Source organism: Leucoraja erinacea, chromosome 25, assembly GCF_028641065.1.
Source record: "Leucoraja erinacea ecotype New England chromosome 25, Leri_hhj_1, whole genome shotgun sequence".
Classification (NCBI taxonomy): Eukaryota; Metazoa; Chordata; class Chondrichthyes; order Rajiformes; family Rajidae; genus Leucoraja; species Leucoraja erinaceus.
The window spans coordinates 17,561,132-17,583,087 of record NC_073401.1 but is presented as its reverse complement, the minus strand read 5'-3'; the positions used below and the strand labels follow the sequence as shown (position 1 = coordinate 17,583,087).

The window sequence follows — 21,956 nt, the reverse complement described above, 5'->3', positions numbered from 1 at the left end:
AGTGTTCTGAGCTTCTCGTGAAACTGAACGATCTGGCTCCAGGTTCGCGACACAAAGTGCTGGAGGAACTCAGCGGGTCAGGCAGCATCTGTGGAGGGCGGCATTAAGGGGTCAGGCCGCTACCTTAGACTGATTAGTTCATTCTCCAGATAAGGTTTTTCTCGGAGACAGGGAAGCAAGCTAGAGTTGTTTTGTCTTGAGCTTCGAAGACCGAAGGGTGATCCGATTGTAGTATACAAAACATTAGAGGCATGGATAGGGTTGGCAAAATTCAGAATCTTTTTCCAAAGGTGAAAGTGTCAATTACTAGAGGATAGAGCTTTAAGATGAGAGGAGGAAAATCTAATGGATATTTTCGTGGCAAATTCCTTACACTGGAACACAGTTGCCTGAAGAGGTAGAAGCAGATGTCACAGTAACATTTAGGAGGGGAGTTAGGCAGATACAGGGACAGGCAGGAAGGCAGGGATTTGAGGGACATGACAGGGATTTGACTGTTGTCATGTCAATTTCTCACCTACAATAAATAAAGTTCTATCGTATCGTATAGACCACGTGCAAGCAGATAAGCTGGCATGTATAACTTGGCATGGTGTTCAGCACCGACATTGTGGGCCGATGGGCTTGTTTCCGACCTGGATTATTGTATATACTATACTATTGAATACTATTGGATATTGTATATTCAATGAGAGATAGGTTATGGGGCAGTGAGGATTAAGTAGGGAGTTTCAATGCTTTGCCTGTCGGATACAAGACCACCGATGTAAAAGCTGGAATGGGAGGAGTGTAGATGTCTTATCACAAGAAAGATTGGTGAGTAACACAAATTAGGGAGCAAACATTGAAATCACTTTATTCTCTGGTCTTTGACTATTCAGAGTAAAACAACAAGTGAACGAGTGTGCAGCGAGAATATGACTGGCCTCCCAGCAGTTCAAGCATTGGTCTGTACATTTACTTTTGAAATTACTTTGAAACTATTTTAAAGCATGTTGGGCTGTCCTCTTCACTTGCATAGGAAGGAACTGCAGATGCTGGTTCATACCGAAGATAGACTGGAATAATTCAGCAGGTCAGGCAGCATCTTGAGAGAAAAAGTATAAGTTCTAACCTGAAACGTCACTTATTCTTTTTCTCCAGAGACGCTGCCTGACCTGTTGAGTTACTCCAGCGTTTTGTGTCTATCTGTCCTTTTCACTTGACGGGTTTGTTGGTTAATTGGTCTCTGTAAATTGCCCCTAAGGTGTAGGGAGTGGGTGAGAAAGTGGAATAACATAGAACTAGTGTGAATGGATAATGGATGGTCGGCATGGAATCGGTGGGCTGAAGGGCCTGTTTATATGCTGTGTCTTTCAATCAGTCATTCAAAAAGACAGAGCCAGCAGATTGGGCAAAGGGAGGAAGCTGTCACATAATGAAATAATTCAGAAGTAAGGCAAGAAATTAGAATGTGCACTTTCCGCACAGGCAGTCAGAATACATAGATCCAGTGGTTTAAAACATTATGAATTAAAAAAAGCTACTAAGATACAGTAAACAACAAAATAACAACACCCTGTGTTTATATAGCACCCATACTGGGGGCAATATGTCCCAGGATATATAATAGGAGCATTCTCAGGCAGGGATGTAGCTGTTGTCTACCAAGTTGCAACCAAGTCCCTGGCTGCAACTCAAGTAGTGAGGCTGGTTTAATGGTGAGCATCACTTGCTCTGGTCTGGTCACTTAAAAACAGCCAAGGGTTTCATTTGCAACAAGGGAGATCACATTTCATCAGCCTGCAGATCCAAAGCCAACAACAACAATTGTAGTGTCAATTTGAAACAACATTAGAAAGGAGGACTTCATGGTTTGGAAGTTCACTCAGGCAATGAAGAACTGCGAACATGTGTTATTGTTAGGTAACGACTGTGAATGAGGGGTTGATTTATAACTGGCATTGACAAGTGAACTGACATTACTGCACGCTCTTTGGTAATGAGTCAAGATATTTGAACAAATTCACCCAGATGATACTGATGGAGAAGTTTGTGAACCTGAAAATGCGTTTCCGTTGGGGAGGTACACGGAACTCACAGAGCAAGGAACACTGAGTGATCGCAGCTACGACCTGTCGCAGCCAACTCTGTAAACAGGGCAGGTTTGAGGCAAAAAAACCTGGCTGAGAAAATTTGTGCTGGATTGCAATGAACGTTCGAAGCCGAGGTTTGTCACGTCGTTGGGATAAGATGGATCGGCACGGTGGCGCAGCGGTAGAGTTGCTTTCTTATAGCGCCAGAGACCCAGGTTCGATCCTGACTATGGGTGGTGTCTGTAGGGAGTTTGTACATTCTCCCTGTGATCGCGTGGGGTTTCTCCGGGTGCTCTAGTTTCCTCCACAATCCAAAGACGTGTAGATTTGTAGGTTAATTGGCTTCCGTAAATTGTCCCTAGTGTGTAGGTTAGTGATAATATACGGACTGGTCAGCGCGGACCAGTGGCCGAAGGGTCGCCCTGTTTCCACGCTGTAACTCTAAAATCTTAAGTCCAATGTAAAGATGTGTTGGTGCATCCAAAGATGGTTGAACTTGTATTTGTTGTGGGGCGAATGCAAAGTTAGAAACATAGAAACATAGAAATTAGGTGTAGGAGTAGGCCATTCGGCCCTTCGAGCCTGCACCGCCATTCAATATGATCATGGCTGATCATCCAACTCAGTATCCCGTACCTGCCTTCTCTCCATACCCCCTGATCCCCTTAGCCACAAGGGCCACATCTATCCCTCTTAAATATAGCCAATGAACTGGCCTCAACTACCCTCTGTGGCAGAGAGTTCCAGAGATTCACCACTCTCTGGCTGAAAAAAGTTCTTCTCATCTCGGTTTTAAAGGATTTCCCCTTTATCCTTAAGCTGTGACCCCTTGTCCTGGACTTCCCCCAACATCGGGAACAATCTTCCTGCATCTAGCCTGTCTAAACCCCTTAAAATTTGTAAGTTTCTATAAGATCCCTCTCAATCTTCTAAATTCTAGAGAGTATATACCAAGTCTATCCAGTCTTTCTTTAAGACAGTCCTGACATCCAGGAATCAGTCTGGTGAACCGTTCTGCACTCCCTCTATTGTAATGTCCTTCCTCAGATTTGGAGACCAAAACTGTACGCAATACTCCAGGGGGTCTCACCAAGAATGCAAAACTGCAGTAGAACCTCTCTGCTCCTATACTCAAATCCTTTTGCAATGGCCCATTCGTTTTCTTTAATGCCTGCTGCACCTGCATGCCTACCTTCAAACTGGTGTACCATGACACAAATACTTTCCCAATTGACCATTTAGAAATAGTCTGCAGCTGTTTTTGCCACCAAAATGGACAAAACATTATACTGCATCTGCCAAAATACACTCACACTATCCAAACCCTGAGTGGTCCTAGCATCCTCCTCACAGCTAACATAGCTTAGTGTCATTGGGATATTGCCTTCAGTTTCCAGATCATTAATATATATTTAAATAGCTGGGGTCCCAGTACTTACCCCTTATTATGCCATTGTGAAAAGTGTACCGACTCTTTGGTACAGTGACATCAAAAGCTTTTGTTGCGTTGCTAACCAGTTAGCAGTCGAAAGCTTCTGGAATTACAATCGAGCCATTCTCAGTGTACAGATACATGATAAAGGGAATGACGTGAATAATGTTTAGAGCAAGATAAAGTCCAAATAAAGGCCAAACTGTGTAAATCCATGCTGACTTTGTCCAATGAATCTAAAGAGTTTTGAAAGATTATTACTAATGCATCCACTATTTCTGGAGCTACTTCCTTAAGTACTCTGGGATGCAGCCTATCTGGCCCTGGGGATTTATCGGCCTTTAATCCAATAATCCAAGTTCTCCTGCAACAGGCCCAGATCAATCCCTTGTACCCAAAAGTGTTAAACAAATACTTTGAATGAAATAGATCAGCTGGAACAAAACAAAATACAGACACATTGAGTGGTCTATGCCAATATTGGTTTGGTTTAGTTTAGTTTAGTTTAGCTTATTATCATGTGTACCGAGGTACAGTGAAAAGCTTTTGTTGCGTGCTAACCAGTTAGCAGAAAGAAAATACATGATTACAATCGAGCCATTCTCAGTGTACAGAACCATTGGACGTGAATAATGTTTAGACCAGATAAACAATACAGAATTGGTTTCCATTGGGATAGTAAATGCTCTCTAGTTCTGGTTTCACAGAAAGTGTGGAAAGTTGCATTAAATATCGAAATATGCACCAATACACACAATTGGCAGGGAGAATGTTATTCACAAAGTTGGACCTCGCCCACATATATCAATACACGAGCGTTGAGAGAAAGATCCACGGTAGATCTACGATCTATGTTCAATGTTCAGTATCTGATGGACAATGAGCGCAAGAGCCTCCACTCACACGGGAGATATCCCAGCAGAGTCAAGTCTTTACCCGTGAATTTTCATGGATAACATTTTCCGTTAAGTGGATCATTCACTGATTGCCACAAGCACAAGGAGAGGACACGTCTTCTGATCTGGGAGGAATTATTCAGGGGAGTACATGGACACAATTTGAAACTGAAGAAAAGCAAGTTGCATTTTGGCAAAGAAAGAGGGTGTACTTTGGTGTGTAGATTGAGTGCAGTGGCCTACAATTAGTGAAGGGCATAGTGGAGGCCATGAATGATGTGCAAAGCCTGGTGGTATGCTGGGCTATGGTTATTACTGAGGATAATGCAACATGATGCACAATGCATCCAAATCCTGCGATGTTCTCAGACCATCAAGGATCATTCTGAGTTTAAATCCAGAACCAAACAATCCAAAAGTTGGTTCAACAGTAAAACCCATGAGGGGATCAAGTAGACTTTGAAAACCTTTAAGTGGATGGACATCTGAAATAGAAAGAAATTTAAAGACACGTGACTTGTTTATGTTGCACAGTACTTGTGGCTCTTGATTGAAACTATAAATGAGCGACAGACAAAGATGTCCTGTTAGTAAAGTGGGGAACAGTACATTGTAGTTATGAGTGTGGACATTTTGTGGCCACCTTGGACAGGAGTCTTGTATAGTGTACTTGCTTTGACCAATAACATTGATTGGGAACACAGTATGTGGCGGGGGATAGAAAAAACCCATGTTTGGGTTAAATGTTGCAGCTTGCAAATGAACCACAATCTCTTCTGCCGGGCACATGCTGAGCTTTTCTACATTGGTGAAGACATTACCATGTTTAAGTCTTGATGTGGAAACAATGAACTGCAGATGCCGGTTTATACAGAAGGGCACAACGTGCTGGAGTAACTCAGTGCATCAGGCAGCATCTCTGGAGTTTAAGTCCTTGGAGTGGAAATCAAACCCATGACATTTTGACTCAAAGTGGGAGGATGCAATGCCACCATCAAGGACACAACCAACTTGTAAAGTAGCACAAAACTTTACCAATAAGTGCGAGTGCCATTTGATTCCCACTTGTTGACTAACTCTATCTTCTCAACTATCCTCTTCTATTCTCTCTAATCTTGACATCATCCTGTGGTATCGGTCTTGACACTCTCAACGCGGCTTCTCGGGAAAAGACAGCCAAATATTCCATCAACCATTTCTGAAATGACTGATGAAAATTTATGGCGAGAAAGTTGCTTGTTTGGTCCTGGTGTCTTTGTGTGTTAGTTTCACGACAATCCACCTTCTTCCAGCACTAATAGTATCAAAGTATGTATGCACAAGGATCTATGGAGTGTGTAATTACACATACACCAGTTATCTTTTCAAATGCACTGAAATCTCCTGGTGTCTACATAGTTCGACCCTTCGGGAAGAAGGTGCAGGAGCCTGAAAACCGTGACCACCATGTTGAAGAACAGCTCCTTCCCAGCACCAACTGGGTTCTTGAACACTGCACAACACTGACCACTACTTCAGCAACTGTAATCTTCCATGGACTGTGTCTTTCAATGCACTGTTATGAATATGTAGATTTCAGTTATTAGAGTTATAGACTCATTGCGTGGAAACAGGCCCTTCGGCCCAACTTGCCCACACCGGCCATCATGTCCCAGCTACACTAGTCCCACCAGCCCGCGTTTGGCCCAAATCCCTCCCAAACTTGTCCTATCCACGTCCCCGTCTAACCGTTTCTTAAACATTTATTAACGTATTGTATTTTTGATTATTATATATTTATCCGCCGCGTGCCACTGCGTTTACGGGCTTGTTAAGCTGCAGCAAGTAAGAATTTCATTGTTCCACTGACGATACATAGGACAATTAATTTCACTCTTGATGTAACGTCGTCCAAAACTGCATGTGGGATCGGAAACGTAGCTGTCTCTGTGGGATTCTGAATATCCTGAACAATCACCGCCAAGAACATCCAGTGCAGGGAGCAACGTCAGTAAATAAAAACATAAACACCCAAAGAATGTTGGCCGCGACGTGAGGATAGTGAGGTGACAGGAGATCAGAGCAAATCTTGGAGGAAATTCACATTAGTCCCCAGGTCAGGACAGTGAGGCTCCCTGTCTAATTCACTGCCAGAATAAAAGACGAGAATGCAGACGTGAAGGAAATAGAACACCACAGTGACTTGACTTGTTAATCCAGATTGTGTGAGGGAGCCCCCTCCGGACTTTACATCCACCCAATGTCAAGGCATAATGTTTCATGCCATTGGCCCTTCCTCCTGTACTTCCCCAGTACTTATCTGTGAGCTTAAGCAGGCCTGTGTGAACAGATTAGTCAATGGAAGGTATCAGAAGCCTTAAAGCCCCTGGCTGTACCTGAAATTCTCACTTGCAGGTTACTGCATGGAGACTAGCAGGGGTCGATGGTTGAAATTTGCAGCGGTCTCGTTTTCTGGTTCATTGGTTGAAATATATTAACTGGCAAAGGGTTTGAATGACAGTGGTGTTTGACCAGGAGTACATTAAAGACTGACCACCAAATAGAACTTATCCGAGACTTCTTCTTATCGAGTCCACATCACAAGATTGGAAATTGTTCAGCCAGAGCTGAACACACTTCTCAGCATCTGCATACGATGGTACCTTGTGCATCTTGCGCTTCTTGTGCTTCTTGCGTGTAGTAGTGGAAAGATTGTTGGAAACAGGGCCGCGACGTGAATGCTCTTTCCTTGACCCCACTTATCCAAGTCAAGGTCAGTTTATTGTTCAAGTACGGTGAGGTACAGGTACAATGAAAATCTAGCGTACAGCAGCATTACAGGCATATAAACTCAGACAACACACAAAACTAATTATTTTAAAAAAAAATTTAAAAGAGACTGTAAAATATAATTTGAAATAAATTGAAATAAAAGTCTGTGGTAATGCGAGAGGTACTCAGCAGTAAAATGGAGACCCAACGAACTGCAGGTTTAGTGGTATGAATATTTATTCCTCTAACTTCAAGTAACCCCAGCATTCCCTCTCTCTCCATCCCTCCCCCACCCAAGTCACACCAGTGCCTCGTTTTCACCCAACATACAGCTAACAACAGCTGTTTCCTTTATCATTGTTACCTTTTTGCATATCTTTCATTCATTGTTCTTTGTCCCTGTACATCATTGTCTATATCTGTCGTTTCCCTTTCCCCTGACCAGTCTGAAGAAGGGTCTCGACCCGAAACGTCACCCATTCCTTCCCTCCGGAGATGCTGCCTGTCCCGCTGAGTTACTCCAGCTTTTTGTGTTTATCTGAGGTTTAGCTTAGTTTAGTTTAGTTTAGAGATACGGTGCTGAAGCAAGCCCTTCTGTCCACTGAGGCCACACCAATCAGTGATCCCCGTACACTAACACTATCCTACCCACTGGGGCCAATTTGCAATTGTTATAATTTATACACCGACCAACCATTGTGTGAAAAAGTTAGCAAAATCCTGCTTTGCCTCTGTCAATAAGGGAGCTGAGCCAGGCAAGAAGACCAGGGTCCATTCCCCGACACCCAGTCAGGAGATTGGGCTGTGTGCTCTCTAAGTGAGACAAGCCCACCTGGGTTTTTGTCTCCCTCACTGGAGCAGCACTTTATGGGGCAACACCTTGCCTTGATGCCAGTGAATCAGGGAGGAGAAGACCTGCCCAGAGGCACAAGGGGGCAGCAGATGCTGGAAAGTGGAGCCACAAGCAAACTGCTGGAGAAACTCAATTCAATTGGAGTTAGGAGGGAGAGATAGAACAGCCATGATTGAATGGTGTAGACTTAATGGGCCGAATGGCCTAATTCTACTCCTATTCCTGATGACCTTAATTCAATCATATGTACTCTTAATTCAATCGTATTTTTTACAGAGTGGCGAATCTGTAGAATTCTCTGCCACAGAAGGTAGTTGAGGCCAGTTCATTGGCTATATTTAAGAGGGCGTTAGATGTGGCCCTTGTGGCTAAAGGGATCAGGGGGTATGGAGAGAAGGCAGGGATGGGATACTGAGTTGGATGATCAGTCATGATCATATCGAATGGTGGTGCAGGCTCGAAGGGCCGAATGGCCTACTCCTGCACCTATTTTCTATGTTTCTATGTTTCTATGTACCTAGGTAACAGTGAGGTGAGGTGAAAGGTATTGGGGCAAATTGAGCTGTGGGAGGGGTTGGGGAGAGAAGGGAGAAATTCCCCCTGGAGCTATTTGCCATACTGTGGTAAACCCGCTTTGGTGAGCCTAGAGTGAGGGCAATGTTGGAATCGATGTGCAGTTGTCCCCAATTAACTTGGCAGTACAGAGCGGCACGGTGGCGCAGTGGTAGAGTTGCTGCCTCACAGCGCCAGAGACCTAGGTTCGATCATGACTACGGGTGCTGTCTGTACGGAGTTTGCACGTTCTCCCCGTGACCTGCGTGGGTTTTCTCCCGAGATCTCTCGGTTTCCCCCCACACTCCAAAGACGTACAGGTTTTGTACGTTAATTGGCCTGGTGCAAATGTAAAATGATCCCTAGTGTGTGTAGGACAGTGTTAATGTGCGGGGATCGCTGGTCGGTGACATGCCTTGGCCCAATATATGGGTGGTCCTGAGCCGGAATGAAGGCAAGAACAGATGAAGTAAATCATTGGAAGGTTTAATGCTTAACTGATGTGAAGATTGGGGAAGGGTGTAAAAATGTGAATGAAATGTGGCCCTACCCCTACAAACTTTGTACTCATGTATCTGTCCTTTAAACAACGTAATTGTGTCCACCTCTATAGCTTCTTCTGGCAGCTCTTTCTAGATATGGACTGGCCTCTAAGTGAAAATGTTGCCCCTGAGCTCCCTGTTAAATATTTCCCCTCTCAAAAGCTTGTGCCCTCAAGTTTTAGAACCCTCTACCCTTAGAAAAAGACTGTGAGCGTTCACTTTATCCGTGCCCCTCGTGATCTTGTGCATCTCGTTCAGGCCACCCCGCAAGTCGCCTGCGTAGTCTAAGGAAAACAATCTCACCCTATTCGACCTCTCCCTTTAGCTCCAGCTTTTTTCATTATCTTTTCCTCTGGAGTTGCAGTCAAAACAATAGTTAAATTAAAATAACGTGGATTATCTCAATCACAGCTCACTTTAGCAGCCCGTTGATGTACATAAATGTCTCTTTAAAATAAAATAGACTGTAACATGATGCATCAAAGTGGCACACAGTTGCCTTCTGAAAGGAATTTGTAAAAGAATTGCAGTCATGTGTTTTTTAACTACACATTTGGAATCGCTGGATTCCTCGAGCATTAAGTCGATGATCTGCACTGATTCATCGCTTTAATAAAAGTCGGTGTGGAATTTCGGGCTGCTGGGAGACGTGCCCTGTAACACCTGCAGCACACAGCAGGCCTGTCCTCCAACAATCCACCTCTAGCTTCCCCCTGAACTGTGATGCCAATAATTGTGGAGGCCTGGCCCGTTGCCACAGGGCTTTCCTTCAGCAACAGCTCAGGCAGAAGGGAGGCTGCTTTGACATTTCGGGCTGTGAAGCATCTTTGGATTGCACTCACTGTCACTTAGTGTGCGTCTCGTCGAGGGCTTTCCTCCGTCCACGGCTGGGAAAGGGCGCGGTGTCAACGAGAGGCCTTCAAATACTAGAGCGGGACTTTGACTCCGTGTCTCAGTGGCAGGGGTTGAGAAGGTGTTTCTGTGATGGAGGATGTGCCAGTGTAAATGAGGGTGATCATTGCCCTGTAGGTGCTCGGAGTAATGTTCACTGTTCAACTTTGGAAATCGCTGCTTGTGGGGGGTAAAATGTGAGTGTGTCCGAGTGTGAGGGCCGGTCAAAGTCTCATCCATGTGAGTGTGATATCTGGTGCAAAGTGTGATCCGTGTGAGTGTGATGTCTTGTGCGTCTGGTGTGAAGTCTGGTCCATGTGAGTGTGTCTGGCATGTCTGAGTCTGATGCTGCTGCATCTGACGTGATGTCTGGTGTGTAGAAAGGAACTGCAGGTGCTGGTTTATACCGAAGATAGATACAAAATGCTGGAGTAACTCAGCGGGTCCGGCAACATCTCCGGAGAAAATGGAATAACGGTGATGTTTCGGGTCGGAACCCTTCTTCAGACCTCTGATGTCTGGTGTGATGTCTGGTTTATCTGGGTGCGTTGCCTGGTAGATTTGGGTGTGATGTTTGGCTTGTCAAAGAGTCACAGAGTCTTACAGTCCTTCGGCCCAACTTGCCCACACCGACCAACATGTCCCATCTATATTAGCCCCACCTGCCTGTATTTGGCCCATATCCCTCTAAACCTGTCCAGCCTCTTGTATCTTCCTTGGATCTTCTCTAGTATTCGCTTTGAGTGCTCAACAGAAAATCGAGGATATAGAATCCTTTTGGTGTTTGATTTGCAAATCCATCTGCTTTTGTCAACCTGTTACTTCCCTGTATAGGAGGAGGAGAAGTATCTCTTAGTCACTGGTGGGAGAAGGATGAGAAGGAGTGACTGACTGAGATACTGCTGGGAAAGAGAGAAAGAGAGAGCGGGGCGAGAGAAGGAAAATAAGGGTTGATGAGCAGCAGAAAAGAAAGGAAAACAAGAAAGGCAGGGTGGTTTGATGTTGAGGCCATGTGCATCACCCACTGTTTGTCTAGGGATTATGCACCAGATCGCAGTTTCCCAGTGATGTTGTTGAGATGCCTTGTGTTATTCCATGTAACGTGAAGATCTCCCCAGGTAGAATTTGACAAATAAACTGAGCCCACTCAGAACCTGGGGCCGATGGAATTTATTCATGCTCATAAGTGATAGGAGCAGAATTAGGCCATTTGGCCCATCAAGTCCACTCCGCCATTCAATCATGGTTGATCCATCATTCCCACTCAACCCCATTCTCCAGCCTCGACACCTGTACTAATCAAGAATCTATCAACGTCCACCTTAAAAATATTCATTGACGGCCTCTGCAGTCTTCTGTGGCAATGAATTCTGCAGATTCACCACCCTCTAACTAAAGGAATTGCTCCTCATATTTCTAAAGGTATGTCTGAGGCTATGGCCTCTGGTCCTAGACTCTCCCACCAGCTGAAACATCCTCACCACATCCACTCTATCCAAGCCTTTAACTATTCGGTAAGTTTCAATGAGGTATCCCCTCATCCTTCTAAACTCTGCACAGTGCACAGTGCAATAGTGCACAGTGCAGGCCAACTTCACGTAGCTGGCAAACTGCATCAAGACCAAAGTAATCCTTAAACCTGGAGGCTGAGCTGAAAGAGGTCGAAGGCACCTTCAAGACATGAAGCAGGGAGAGAATTAAACATTGATCTACAGAGAGTACGTGCACAGAGTATGAGGAAAAACCTTTTCACTCAGAGAGTTGTGAATTTGTGGAATTCTCTGCTACAAAAGGCAGTGGAGGCAAATGCACTGGATTTTTTCAAGCGTGCATTCAGAAGGTATTCAGACCCCTTCACTTTTTCCACATTTTGTTACATTACAACCTCATTCTAAAATGGATTAAATTCATTTTTTTCTAAATCATCAATCTACACATAATACCACAAAATAACAAAAACAGGTGTTTAGAAATTTTTGCAAAGTAATTAAAAAGAAAGAACTGAAATATCACATTTACGTAATTATTCAGGCCCCTTAGTACTTTGTTGAGGCACCTCTGGCAGCTATTACAGCCTTCAGTCTTGGGTATGATGCTGCAAGCTTGGCACACCTGTATTTGGGTATTTTTTCCCATTCTTCTCTGCAGATCCTCTCAAGCTGTGTCATGTGTCTTCTGCTCATGGTCCTCTGTACGTGCGGTATTATGTATTTCCCCCCCACTCTTCAGCAAATGGCAACTGAGTCAGGTTGGCTATGGACCAAATTATAATCCTGCTGGTGTACATTGACCATGTACTCCACATGCATGTAATATAGAAACATAGAAAATATGTGCAGGAGTAGGCCATTCGGTTGGATGATCAGCCATGATCAGTTGTGACCATATTGAATGGCGGTGCAGGCTCGAAGGGCCGAATGGCCTACTCCTGCACGTATTTTCTATGTTTCTATGTTTCTATGTTACATGCATGTTGACTGCCAATCTAGAGAGGCAAACTTTCACACACAGTCTTTTACCCAGGGCAGGGGAATCAAGAACCAGAGGACATGCTTTTAAGGTGAGACTTAATAGGAACCTGAGTAGCAACCTATTCATACGGAGGGTCATGGGCAAATGGAAGGACCTGCCAGAAGACGTACTTGAGGCAGGTACTATAACAGCATTTAAAAGACACTGGGACAGGTACATGGATAGGAAAGGTTTAGAGGGAAATGGGGCAAACATGGGCAAATGTGACGAGTGTAGATGGGACATGTTGGCCGGCATGGACGAGTTGTGCTAAAGGGCCAATGTCTGGCTGCATGACACTATGGGTCTATTCCTATATCTCCAGACCATTGCGGGTCAGGGCGGATCTCTGTACCTCTCTACGTATCATAATGTGTGTCTCTTGAGTTCTCCGTTCATCAGAGTTAGTCAGTGGAGATCTCAATGTATCCTGAGAACTCTGTGGTCTGGGGTGCATCGATACAAATGTGTGTGTGTGAAAGTATGCCTCCCTAGGTTTCTCCTAACGGCTCTCACTAATCTATCAAACATATGGCTCTATCCACATACTCATCTGGTCACTCCATATCAGAGACTCATGTATATAATCATTGTCATATAGCATGGAAACAGGTCCTTCGGCTCAGCTTGTTCATGTCGACCAAGATGCCCCCATCTACGCTAGTTTGTCCCCGTTTGACCTTTATTCATCTAAATCTTTCCTATCCACATCCCTGTCCAGATTTTCTCTCTCCCCCCACCCCCCACACCCCCCCCTCTCTCTACAATTTAAAACAAGCTTGTTTTCTCACTTTTCAGTTCAGTTCAGTTTAGTTTATTGTCACGTGTGCCGAGGTACAGTGTAAGGCGTTAGTTGCCTGCTAACCAGCCAGCGGAAAGACAGGAAGGAACTGCAGATGCTGGTTTAAACCAACGATAGACACAAAATGCTGGAGTAACTCAGCGGGACAGGCAGCTTCTCTGGAAAGCAAGAATGGGTAACGTTCCCGCTGAGTTACTCCAGCATTTTGTGTCTATCTACAAAAGACGATACATGATTACAATTGAGCCATTCGCAGTGTGCAGATACATGATAAGGGAATAACGTTTAGTGCAAGGTAAAGCCAGTAAAGTCCGATCATAGTCCGAGGGTCACCGATGAGGTAGATCGTAGTTTTGGGCTTTTCCAGGCCTGATGAAGGATTGTTGAGCCGGGACATCAGTTCTGTTCCTCTCCCCACGGCTGCTGACTGGCCCGCTGAGATCTTTCAGCATTCACCGTTGCCATGCAGTGATGCATGCAGACATGTCGAGATGCGTGCTGACACATGCAGACGTGCAGGGACCTGCTCCTGATAACATGGAGCATGTTAGATACAGGGCATACACACCCAACAACTGATCCTTGAACATGTTCCAAGGAAAGATTTCCCAGTGATTGTGGTTTGCTGTTCCTTTCTCTCGAAACACAACTCTCTTGTGAAAGATCACATTGTATTAAATAACAAGTTTGATTTAGGCTAGATTACATTGAATGATTACTGGGGTGTGGTACAAATATTCTGCATTGCTGTGTTTTAAACATGCATGCTGCACAGATCTGGATCTAAGCAGAGTAATTCTTGGCACACCAGCTATTGTTTATCGGAATCTCACAAACTACATTCCTTTGGAAGAAAGCAAATGCTTGGTTTTCTGAATGTTTGGGTCAGGATGGAGAATGGATGTGGGGGAAGAAAACCTGCAAGAGAAGGTGAACAAGTTGTATCATTTCAAGAACATTTAGAAGCACGGAGAGAAAGCAGCTGTAGGATCAGTGAATTGTAAGCATCTGCGTTTCAAGCTGGAAAGGGTGCAGAGAACAATTACGAGGATGTTGCCAGGACTTGAGGGCCTGAGCTATAGGGAGAGGTTGGCCAGACTCAGACTTTATTCCTTGGAGCGCAGGAGGATAAAGGGTGATGTTATAGAGGTGCATAAGGTCATGAGATCATGAGTGAGTACATGGAGTCTTTTACCCAGAGCAGGGGACTCATGAACCTACCTGGCAGGGGAGGATTGGTGGTCACGATGGCTTATCTCCCGAGACAAGGCTATCCCATTGCACTTCATGTGTGCTGATGCCTGCGATATCCTCATATGTGGGATATTTGACTACACAATTTGTGGTAGCTGGGGACTGCGTTCGCATTGAAAACAAAGAGGCATCACGGTAGCGCAGCGGTAGAGTTTTTCCCTTACAGCACCAGAGACCCGGGTTAGATCCTGAGTTTGATGCGGAGTTTGCACGTTCTCCCTGTGACCGCGTAGGTTTTCTCCGGGATCTCCGGTTTCCTCCCACACTCCAAAGACGCAGGTTTGTAGGCTAATTGGCTTGGTATAATTGTAAATTGTCCCCAGTGTGTGTGGGATGGTGTAAGTGTGCGGAGATCGCTGGTCGGCGCGGACTCGGTGGGCTCAAGAGCCTGTTTCCATGCTGGATCTCTAAAACTAAAGTAAAAAGTAAAAACTAAAAACTAGAAGGCATCATTTCAATATGTGACGTATAAAAATATCCTTTGACTGTGGCTTCAATTGATGTAACAATATCTTTGTTACATTGGTTTAGACTTTAACGATGTTTAAGGCAAATAAATGTAATACAACTGGATCAACTGTTCCCTCATGAACATCATGAAACAATAGTGGAAAGATGTATTGACAACGATGAAATAACGATGGATTCCGTCTGAAATAACTCATTCATCCTCTTCCAAACACTGAGGCAGTTGTTCATCATTCCCACCAATGTTTGCTCAACTTGTCACTACCCACTCAAAGCCGAGCAACATGGAGCCACAACATTTTGATCCTTGTGTTATCTGTCTTAGAAACCCAGAAATAGTCTTGTTTTCTTTAAAAAAAAAAAAAAAATAATCCTGATGTTGTAGCCAATGGAATCTTGCTTTCAACGAGATGAGAAGCAAAAATTATAACACTGGACGTATTACAATCTAAGACATTTAGATCTTTTGCTAATTTTCTCAACATTTGCATCTTTCTCCTCCTTGACTGTTCAACGGTGAAGTGACCTTGATCTGTCTGTTGAGTTAATAGGGGTTGTATCTCTATTGGTCCTCCATCTGAACTCAACACAGAACATATATTTTTATGCATCACATTCCCAAAATGATTTGTTTTGGAGGTGATGTATTTCTACACACTGCTCCTTAGAGTATGTCCAAACCAAATTCCTAGGAAATCTGTAGTTTGCATTATATTCCAAGGAACACCAAAGTATTAAAAATACGATTGGCATATTTCAGTTGTGGGGAAATGTTTAATCAAGTGTTGATATGGGAACATCTAAGGGGACGGGTGATAGGGGCATTGGTCCAGAATGGGAAACAAGTAGCAAATGTGCAGAATCCTGATCTTTGTCCCAACACTGGTGAATCTGGGACCCTCCACATGCTTGTACCCTGAATCTCAGGAACATCTAAATGTCCATACTCAGTCTCAGCAACCCCACAGTTAATGCCCCAATGTGTCACCAATGCTGGTGTCATACAAAATCATGCCACGTTTCATCTTGCTCCATTTCATTTAATCGCCGTTGAATGGCATCACAGCCTAAAGCTTTTAAACCCTGTTCTATTTTCCGACAACACTTCTGACTGCTCAGGTGTTATCCCTGACTGTTCCCACTGCAGCATCGAGGGGTGTGAGAGACACCCTGTCAGCGGGGCTGGGCAATAACACGATGCCAAAGAAAGTGGAGTATCGGGAGAGATTGAAGTAATTCTTTCCAATCTATTAGTCACTCTTGCCGTCTTTTAGAAGGAGAGGGAGCTGATTTTGCTAATGAAGTCATTCTCTAACGCAGCTTTCCGCCTAAATTATGATCGCGCATCTTTCTCAGCTGTTTCCTATTTATTCAGGCAAACCATTGCCTGCTGGCTTGTCAAGTAGCCTGGTTGCCACAACACTTATCTTGCTGCTGTGAATCATGGCTTGATGCCGGAATGGAAGGCCAGTTCATTTGAGGTGGAGAAGGAGACTCAACTATTTGGCTTCGATCAACTGGAAAATCCCTCTTCTCAACAACTCCAGCAAGCTCCACATTTTTCCCCTCAACCTTTTGGTCACCAGTAAGTCAAGAGTGATTAGTTGTCATTTGCACTGGGAATGGAACAATGAGATTCATACTTGCTGCAGCGTTACAGGCCCATTAAAGCAGCAACACACAGATAAATAATCTACACTAGTCAATTAGACAAGAAATTTGGCGGTCGGAGGAGCGGCCATGAAACGAGACAATAAAAAGCATTCATTCAAATTAATAATCAGTGGGAAAATATCAAATACCAGAGGGCATAGCATTAAGGCGAAAGGAGCAAAGTTTAAAGGAGATGTGTGGGGCATATTTTTTACACAAAGGGACCACCCTCTGTGTAACAAAACTTGCCCTGCACATCTTTCTGAGTGCCAAGGGTGTTGGTGGAGGGTGATACACTGGAGGCGTTTAAGAAGCTTTTAGATAGGCATATGGATATGCAGGTGATGGAGGGATTGGGTTATGTGTAAGCAGGTGGGGGCATTGTGGGTTGAAGGGTCTACTCCTGTGCTGTTTTATGTTCTATGTAATATACGATAACCATACCATTTTAGTGCAAATCTGAAGTATGTAGTGCAGTCAAAAACAAAGTCCACAGTAGATTGTTGCTGAGGTGGGGTTATTCACAAGTTCACAAGTTTTAGGAGTAGAATTAGGCCATTCAGCCCATCGATCATGGCTGATCTCTGCCTCCTAATCCCATTTTCCTGCCTTCTCCCCATAACCCTTGACACCAGTTCTAATCAATAATCTGTCTATTTTTGCCTTAAAAATATCCACTGACTCGGCCTCCACAGCCGTTTGTGGCGATGAGTTCCACAGATTAACTACCCTCTGACTAAAGTGACTAAAGTGGTTGTGGTTTAAAGTCCTGAGTGCAATTAAGACAGTTCGTAGTTGATTGTTTAGTTGGCGTTTGTAGTGTTCAGTAGTCTGGTGGCTGTAGGGACGAAGCTGCTCCTGACCCTGGACGTTACAGTGTTCAGGCTCCTGTACCTTCTTGCCGATGCTAGCAGCGAGATGAGAGCGTGGCCAGGGTGGTGGGGGTCTTTGATGATGCTGGCTGCCTTTTTGAGGCGGCGTCTCCTGTAGATCCCTTTGATGGTGGGGAGGTCAGTACCCCTGAGGTCAGTCCCATGTGAGTACATTAGACCTGCTGCCTCCTTGAGACAGGCACTCTTCATGGGCTGATTTAAAACGTCCTGCGATAATTCATTATTCTCAGTGACACTTTTTGTATCTCACACCTCACTGATACCCTTCACATAACACCGTCACACACCACTCCTGTCTCACAGTATTAGTCCTCAATTTACCCAGTGCTCTTTAGTGCAACACCCCGTTCTCTCCTTGACCTTCTGCATATTTCTTTTCTCACTGCAAGTCCCTGTTAGATCCATTAGACGCAATGATTTAAGGACACAATAGACTCAGGAAGGAAGCAAATGATATCCCATAAATCCAGTTTTGAAAATGTTTTATTTTATGACTGCTTCACCTTAAATCTGCTACCTCCTCGTCACTAATGAGCTGCCAGACTTGTGCGCAGTGACAAATGACATCTCTTTGAGTTACTTTGCTCTCTACCCTTGACCATTCTCAGCGAACATTACCTGGGAACACCCAGCCTGAATATTCGTTGGAAGTGTAATAATCAGTGGTAATGAGTTTCTTCCCCTCGGGTATCAGGCCTTTGAACGGTCCTTCCCCAAGCTAGGGTAGTGTCCCATTCACCTCTGGACCATTGCGGACATTGGACTATGTCCAAGGAACAGATACACTTTGATGCTGAGAACTATATATAAGGTCATAAGTGATAGGAGCAGAATTAGGCCATTCGGCCCATTGAGTCTACTCTGCCATTCAATCATGGCTGATCTGTCTCTCGTTCCTAACCCCATTCTCCTGCCCTCTCCACATATCCCCTGACGCCCGTACTAATCAATTATTCTGCACTAATTATTCTGCACTCTATATCTTCCCCTTTGCTCTCCCTATTGTGCGTGAGTTTGTTTTGATTGTAGTTATATATAGGAAGGAACTGCAGATGCTGGTTTATACTGAAGATAAGCGCAAAGTGCTGGAGTAAGTCAGCGGGTCAGGCAGCATCTCTGGAGAAAAAGACTAGTTGACATATCGGGTCGGAACCCTTCTATTTGAGCGAAGTATATCTGATCTGATTAGATAGCCTGAAAATGAAGCTTTTCACTGCACTTTTGTTCAGTGATAATGATAAAACCAAAAAAGCTAGGATTTTACCGAAACACATAATATCGTAACAGAAGTGCACGACTTCTGAAATCCTACAATGGAGCCAAGTATCGGAGATGGAGTACCATGCACACCTATTATTATAAATATATCTTCGCAAAGCAGATTCTGATTGCAGAATATTTTGCCCTTCCTCTCTTACCTACGAGAGATCATAGTTTTAACTTCAGAGGGAAAACGTTTCAAGGAGTTGTGCGGGGCAAGTATACACAGAGATTAGTGGGTGCCTGGAGTGCCCTTTCAGGGGTGGTGGAGGAGGCAGATAGGAGCATAGGGTTGAAGTAGCTTTTAGATAGGCCCATGGATATGCAGCAAATAATAAACCTCTGGAGGAGCTCACAGGGTCGGGCAGCATCCATGGAGGGAATATTGGAATAGTCAATATTTTGGGATGAGCCACATGATCTGATGCAGTCCTAACACTTTCCCTTTGCAACTGTTACCTGACTTGTTGAGTTCCTCCAGCAGTTTGATTTTTACTCCAATTTTAATAATTCCAACCTCTCAAGGGACAAATTTGGACAGAAAAGTGAATAGGAGAAGCGTGGAATTGCAGAGCCTGGAATCTGGAGTAAAACACGAAGTGCTGGAGTAACTCAGCGGGTCAGGCAGCATCTCTGGACAACATGGATAGGCGACCTTTCTGAGCATGAAGTGTTTAGAGGAATAGGCAGACTGACCTAACTGACCTAATTGACTTGTTTAAGAAGGAACTGCAGATGCTGGTTAAAATCGAAGGTAGGCACAAAATGCTGGAGTAACTCAGTGGGCGAAGCAGCATCTATGGAGAGAAGGAATGGGTGACGTTGCGGGTCGAGACCCTTCTTCAGACTGACTTAACTGGTCAAATGCAGGCAAATGGGACTAGCTGAAAATGTCAACTTGGTCGGTTTGGACAAGTTGAGCCGAAGGGTCTGTGTCCATGCTTCACAGGTCTGTGACTCTATGGCACACTGGAGAGCTCATTTTAACTTGTTGAAATAGTTACAATAGGAAACAAAAGTTAGTTCAATATTCTTAAACCAATGCTTTGACTGAAAGTTATTTACCAGAGGCTTCTGCCGACCACTCGAGCTGCTGGCCTGCTGTACGATTCAGATTCAGATTCAGATTCAGATTCAATTTTAATTGTCATTGTCAGTGTACAGTACAGAGACAACGAAATGCATCAAAAAATGATCAGACAGCATTTCCAGGAACTCTTGAAATGTAAACTCAATTTTTATTATTGAGGCAGTTTTTCCATAGAGAGGGAAACATTCAGTTCACGTATAACTTGAATTTATCTACTTCAGTCTGGAATGTAGTGGAATATTTTCCTTAAGGTTAATTGACTACTGTAAATTTGCACCTGTTTATAGTTCATGTAGTCACAGAGTCACACAGCATGGATAGAGGCCCTACAACCCAACATGCCCCATCTAAAGCCAGTCCCATTTGCCCGCATTCAGCCCATATCTCTCTTAACCATTCCTATCCATGTCTAAATGTCTTTTTAAATGTTGTTATCGTACCTACCTCAACTATCTCCTCTAGCAGCTCGTTCCATACACCCACCACTGGTGGAATTTCGGGAGGATTAATGGGAATGTGGGGAGAATAAAACAGAAACATAAGGAACTGCAAGTACTGGAATCATGAGCAAAAAATACAAGGTGCTGGAGGAATTGAGCAGGGGTGAGACATTTCAGGTTGGAGTGAATTAAAATGGGATTGGTGTATGTAGGTGATTGATGGTTAGTATAGAGTCAGTGGGCAGAATGGCCTCCTTCCATATTACTCTGGAGGATGCCTCTACGGCTCTAAGTTAGTTGACTCAGCCAAATAGCTACAATTCTCCTCAAATACCGAGACAGGATGAGAACTGTGGAGCAGATGCGGTAATATTTTCACCACCTGTGAGTTATATGTGGGGCTTCACGGCAGTGTGTTAGGCAGGCGTATGATTGGGTTTGTGTCTTGAGTCTTCTCGCTCAATGATAATCCATGCCCCTTATGTCAAGCTTCACCCCTGGCAAAGCTGCCATCTCGTGGGGAGCCGGTTCGATACCTGCAGCCGTGTTTCAGAGCCAAGCTGTGCCCCAGATGGCCTTTAACCCGCGTTGACCTTTCCATCTTTAGCAGGCGGTCGTGTGATCAAGGGTAGAATATTGTTGCCGAAAACCTGCCTTGCCGTGTTGGGGATCACAGCGAATTTTTGATTCACATTAATGTACACTGTTGCAGATAGACAAACAATGCTGGAGTAACTCAGCGGGTCAGGCAGCAGCTCTGGAGAAAAGGAATAGGTGACATTTCGAAACCCTTCTTCAGACGTTTCTCCAGAGATGCTGCCTGACCCGCTGAGTTACTCCGGCATTTTGTGTCTCTCTTCGGTATAAACCAGCATCTGCAGTTCCTTCCTGCGCACAATATTCAAGGCTGATTTGCTTCATTCTGTCACCTTAACCCCTGTGTCGACCGACTGACATTTGAGCAGGCGTGCAGCACAATGGGCGGCAATCAGTAAATAGTGGGAATGGTTGCTTCATGCTAATGCACGAGGACTCATGGCAAAGGATTGTGGCTTCGTTGCTCCGCAGTCCCTTCCCGCTATCACTCTACGGAGCAGGTTTAACCTCCGCTCCCCATCTTTGCTGTTTGAATCCATCTTGCATGTGGGTGGGAAAGAGATGGATGTAGGGGGAGGGTAAGGGAAATACCAAGCACTGTGAAACCATGGGTAGGAAGGAGCTGCAGATGTTGGTTTACAACGAAGATAGACACAAATTGCTGGAGTAACTCAGCAGGACAGGCAGCATCTCTGGGGAGGAGGAATGGGTGACATTTCTGGTCAGGGGAGGGGAGTCACAGAGATAAGGGAGTGTAAAGGGCCTGTCCCACTCGGCGACTTTTTCGGCGACTGCCGGCGTCATATCAGGGTCGCCAAAAGATTTCAAACATTTCCAAATCCAGCGGCGACAAAAATGGTACGACACTTGAAAAAGCACCGCTCGACAATACGCCCCCGTCGCATCACGGCACAGATTGTTCGGTGACCTGATACGCCAATCAATGATGCCGGCAGTCGCCGAAAAAAAATCGCCAAGTGGGACAGGCCCTTAAGA

General features: G+C 44.6%; 1 protein-coding gene and 1 non-coding gene across 2 annotated transcripts in view; both read left to right on the top strand.

The window, feature by feature from the left end:
- mn1b (meningioma 1b) overlaps window positions 1-21,956 on the top strand; it is a 109,394-nt gene that overhangs the window by 77,424 nt on the left and 10,014 nt on the right. The gene's annotated exons all lie outside the window — the stretch shown is intronic.
- LOC129709559 (U1 spliceosomal RNA) lies at window positions 14,519-14,675 on the top strand. Its single transcript, XR_008725528.1, has one exon. It is a non-coding gene; the product is annotated as a U1 spliceosomal RNA (small nuclear RNA).